This window comes from Carassius auratus, chromosome 41 (genome assembly GCF_003368295.1).
Source record: "Carassius auratus strain Wakin chromosome 41, ASM336829v1, whole genome shotgun sequence".
Taxonomy (NCBI): Eukaryota; Metazoa; Chordata; class Actinopteri; order Cypriniformes; family Cyprinidae; genus Carassius; species Carassius auratus.
In genome coordinates, this window is record NC_039283.1 from 26,536,977 (window position 1) to 26,543,239 (window position 6,263).

Here is a 6,263-nt window from a genome sequence, read left to right on the forward strand (position 1 = left end):
TTGAATGGATAAAATATTTAAATAAAATGATTTAATATGTAAAATAAAAAAAAAATAAAAAAAAAATGAATCCATTAATAATTAAATCTAAGAATTGCTTTTCAGATTAGTTTTTAAAAGGACTTGCCAAACTCTGTTTAAAATATAAAATACAATCTTAAAATATAAAATATAGTCTTAATATATGCATATATATATATATATATATATTTTTTTTTTTTTTTTTTGCTTAGTTGAGATTAGTTTTTTCGTTTGTGTATCTCATACACATTGTTTGAAGTCATACAGGTTTAAAAAGACACTAGGGTGAGTAAATGATTTAGTTTTAAATTAACTATTTCTATGTGAGTAAAACACATTTCTCTGAGCAGCTTGTGTTTCTCGCTCACACGTGGAGTGTGTTAGAGCTCTACAGCTGCATCAGCACAAGCAGAGGAACAATGAGCGAGGGATGAAGGGAAGATAAGGCGGAGGAGAAAGGAAATGCAGGGGTTTGTTTGTGTTGGACTGTCCCTTCCTCTGCTCTGTGTCCCGGTCCCCGAGGGCTTTCCTCTGATGAGAGTGTGTGTACGGGAAGGAGTCCCAGCGTTAGAGACGGAGCTGAGGACTTTTAGCTCTTGTTAGGGTTTATGGGTCTGGATCCTGACTCCCACTGAGACTCTGACTCCACTGAGCCTCTGATCTGCTGTTTTCAGGTCCAGACCTTGTCTGTCAGACTCACAGAAGGACAGATAGTCCACATGACTCGTGCACTTTTAGGTTTTCTGAAGGTGGCTTTGTGTGGCATCAGATCGAGCTCAAGTTTCACTGAAAACTCACAGATCTGACATAAAATATACCAGGTGGGATGTCATAGACATCATATGTCACTTTACACATTTCTGGTGACTAATGATCACTTTCACACACACACACACACGCACACACACACACACACACACACACACACACACACACACACACACACACACTCATGCACGTGTCTGTCTGTGTGTGTGTGTGTGTGTGTGTCAAATATAAATGGATGTATATATAAAAGATACATTTATGTGAATAAAAAATAAAAATAAAATGTAAGTATGAATAGCAACAAATAATAATTGAATAATAATTATTATTAAAATAAATATAATAAATGTAAATGTAATTTAATTAATGATTCTAAAATAAATAGATGCATGAAATATATAATAATAATAATAATAATAATATAAAATGTCAAATGTTGAACTAAAATCATATAATAATACTTAAATAATGAAGAATATATATATATATATATATATATATATATATATATATATATATATATATATATATATATATATATATAAATAAATAAATAACAGGGCAGTAAATGTTTATATAATGGATATATTTATGTGAAATAAGTGATATATAGATAAATATAAAAAGTATTTAAATACCAAAAGTAAAAGAAAATAATTAAAATAAATATATAAGATATATAATCAGTATAATAATATGTATACAAATAAATTAAATGAACAAAAATTATATATTAAAACTAAAATAAATGTATTAATATTTTGATATACAAAGTGATATAAAATACATGCAATAAATATATTAAAAAATAATAAATAAAAATATAAAAACCCTACAGGAAGACACTCAAAGCTATTGTTTGACAAGAGAAATAGATTCAAGAAGCAAAACCAGCACAGAAAATCCTGACATTATTAAGTTTGAATGGAGTCTGTACATGCAATAGTTTGTGATGAATTACTAGCAAACATTTATGGTGAGGAGTTGAGATCTCTGACTTCTGGGATCTTGCCAAACTTTTGCTTTTGTTTGATGTCTAAAGATGTCTGTGGAAAGACACTTAAGCGTTGATTTTCTGTCCATCTCATTGCACTTCTGTCTGAGACGTCGAAGCACTGTAATGTTTCTTTCCTCCAGGATAAATTCATCTCTGGATTTTAAAAAGCAAGCTAGTCTCCTCTCACCTTTCATCAGACTGAAGTTGTGTGTCAACAGCGTGAACAAACGAGCGAGACGCACGGACACAACTGTTCAGACGTGTCACTCCTCCAGCTGTAAATATAGTGCTGTGGCTCTCCTGGAAATGTGACCCAGAAAAGCAATCCGAGAATACTTTATTTTAGGAGGGTTTTTTTATTTTTATCCCAAACTGACGACCCATGAGTCCTCAATGCGATCAGCTGCATGCCATTAAATCAGTACATCAGTGTAAAGAGCGATAATTCATGGGTTCACATTAATGAGGTGTTGACTTAATTAACTGCTCAATTATGGCAAAACTCATTATTAATCTAACATGATTGCATACTGATGGAAACATCATGCAATTATTTATTTGAGCGTACTAATAATACTAATTATCTTTGCAAACATTATGCATTTATTGAACTTTTATTTTTTTTTTTTTTATGGTCTTTTAAGAGTGGATTTCCTTAAAAATATCAGAAATAAAATCTGTAATAATAATCATAATAATAATTAACATATTATGGATTGCCTTGAACTTTAACGGAATTTTTTGTATTTTTATAAAAAAAAAATATATATATATTACCATTAAAACTTTTAAATGATGGATATGTTTCTTTTGGCTGTGCTGTGGTTATTTGTGGATTATTGTGATGTTTTTATCAGCTGTTTGGACTCTCGTTCTGACGGCACCCATTCACTGCAGAGCATGCATTGATGAGACACTGATGCAATGCTACATTTCTCCAAATCTGAGGAACTGTTCCTTAAAATCAGATGTTTTTCAGGTTGAAGCATTGAATATGTTTAACAAACTTAAGCTTGTCTTCAGTCTGTTTCTTTAAATGCTCAAACCAGGACCGCAGTCAGACGGTGATTGCACAACTACTTGTTAGTCTTTGTCTTGTTCTAGCACACAAAAACACCAACAAACATCATGACAAAAGCCTCAGTCTCCCAGACACGGCTCACATTTTCCCACCGAACAATACAGATCTGTTTTATAACCACCAGACAAAAGTGCAACGGTGTTGTAGCTGTGCTCTGAGCCACAGAGAAATAATCTGTCTCACGTCGTTGGGAAACGGCGCTCAGCGAGAAGAGACTTCGCTTTAATCTTCTTCTGTAACAATGACTTGATTGTGAGCTCTTCAGACGGACCTGAGAATATGATGTTCGAGGGGAGATCTGAGGTCGATCCACTCCTCTGTATGATGACAGACGGACAGAAGAATGCGTTGTGTCTCGTTTCTGCCAAATTTCCACAAACTCCAGCCAACGCTCTTGTTTTCTCACTCGTTGTATCATCTCTGGATGTAGCAGGGGCTTTCCTTCACATCAATGACAAGCAGGCTTCAGCATATTAGAGCCATTTATCACCTATTACTGTAAAAGAGACAATGCATATATTAAAATATTATATTATATTAAAACAAACTAAATTGTTATGTTTTTGCCCATCTCATATCTGAGTGAAATATTTTGTATTATAATATTTTTATATTTATTTTTGTATTTATATATATTCATTTGTTGATTTTAATTCAGAATTTTGATATAATGACTTTACATTGCACCATTGCCAATATATATACACAGGTCCTTCTAAAAAAGAAATTAGCATATTGTGATAAAAGTTCAATATTTTCCATAATGTAATGATAAAAATTAAACTTTCATATATTTTAGATTCATTGCACACCAACTGAAATATTTCAGGTCTTTTATTGTTTTAATACTGATGATCTTGGCATACAGCTCATGAAAACCCAAAATTGCTATCTCAAAAAATTAGCATATCATGAAAAAAAAAAATAATAATAATAATAATATATATATACAATTGTATTTAATGAAATGTAATAATTTAATTAAATCATTTTAAGAATTAAAATAAATAAAAGGCCTAATTTAATTAAACAATAAAAAATTAATGAAATATTTTTTTATTATTAATTAAAACTAATTAATACTTCATTTTATTTAATATTTTTTATTACATTTTATTAAATAAATGGAACCTTTAAATATTTGTACACATATATATATATATATATATATATATATATATATATATATATTCAATAATTGAATGAAATAATTTTTAATAATTAAAACAATTAAAAAACATTTTTTTAAATAAATGTAATTTTTATATTACAATGTGATTACAATTTCTCTATTTCAAAGTGTAAAAGGATGATTTATAGAATTAATGATATAGAATAAATGGTAAACAAACCATCATCACAACGAGACCCTTTATAGCACATTTAGATTTATTTTCATTCTTTGCTCACATTGCACATAAATGAACAAAGTTTAATGAATAAACGAGGACCAGTTCCTCAGTTAATGTTAACCTTTAGTCTCTTTTCCCCAAACTTGGCCCATCTACGAGTGTAAAACACAGAGACAGGCCTTTACTGTGTTGAAGGAGTATAAACGCATGTAAGGTGTCTGCAAACTTCTGCCTCGCTGAGAAACGAAACGCTGTCCGTGTTCAACGATATAAAACACGTCTATAAATCTCAGCCTCACCCTTCAGCACACGACCTCCAGGAATAGAAATCCGTCTCTTTATTCCACCTTTCTAAGTTTAGAGGATGCCTCTGTTTAGATTGCGGTCGCCCCGTTTATAGCTCTGGGGCCGAGAGTGTCTCTTATGTGGTGAATCAGAGATGGTCTGTGTTTGCGGGACTTTCACGGGCGGATCTCAGCAGCGGTTTGATTGAAAACATCAAACATCAACATCTGCCGACATAGACAACACTTAAAAAGGGTCATACGAGTTTTAATGATGCTGCCTTTCTGGTGACCGAATTCTGAGGCCTGCTGGATGTAGCCTTAATCCCATAATGCACTGGGACAAGCTCACTGAAAAAAATTTAATAAATTAATTAAATGTAGATTATAAATATACTATCAATAAATACATAAATCTAAGTATGTGTTAAATCTACTACTATACACACATATAAATAATAACAATATATAGGCTAAACAAATCTATTAACAAAAATAATATAATGCAATATGATTATGTAATCGTATTTCTGTCCCTACTATTTTATAAAATATAATATATAATAAAATATATACACTGGAAAAAAAAAGTAAAGGATTTTAACTTAGAAAACAAATTTATTTTACAAATTTATATTACAACTTGTCAATTTTTAAGTAGAAATATATTAATATATTAAATTAAACATTAAATTGTACTCTCTTATAAATTGCACTAAATAGATTTTTTATGATTTATAATAGTGGTCGTTCGTTTTATATGCATATTAATCATTTTTATTATTCATATTAAATATAAATAAATTATATTTACTATATTTCATATAATTAATAATATAATATTATGAATTTGTATTTTGTATATTTATTTATTTATTTATTTATTAATTTACAGGTGTGTATATATATATATATATGTATATGTATATATATATATATATATGAATAAATATATATAAAAAAATTATATTATGAATCTGTATTTTGTTATATAATTAAAAAGTATATATATATATATATATATATATATATATATATATATATATATATATATATATATATATATGCATATATTAAGACTAGATTGTATTTTATATTTTAAACAGAGTTTGGCAAGTCCTTTTAAAAACTAATCTGAAAAGCAATTCTTAGATTTAATTATTAATGGATTCATTTGATTTTTTTTATTTATTTAACATATTAAATCATTTTATTTAAATATTTTCTTTATTCAACAAAAATAATATATTAATTAATTTTTTATTTTTTTATTATATATATATATATTCACGCCCTTATAAGGATATCAGAAAGCAAGTGAGCTCACTAGGTTTTGGAACAGAGCCCCAGTGTCTAGTTTAGTCATTTTAAAAATAACACAACACACACTTACCCCTCATTTCATCCAATTTTGTGGTGGTCAAATGTCTTGCCAGCATATAAGCGGAGAGTAAGTTAACTGTTATCATTCTTCTAGACAATGAAAGAGCAGCAATAGCTTCCCGTATAAATTGCTCTTGTGCTGCGTTTGCACTTTCTTTTTTAGATCCCTGACTGTGTGGACCTTCTGTTTTACACGCTTTCCTCTCCGCTGCTCTAAATGAGAGGTTATTGCATTTAATAATATATGGAGGAGCCACTTTCGGCCGTGTGAATTATATATGTGCTTCTCAGCAGTGACTCAGAGAGATGCGTGTTTTACAGCGGTTCAGACGTGTAAAGAACGTGTAAAAAACCCATGAACTTCAGTGTCTGCTAAT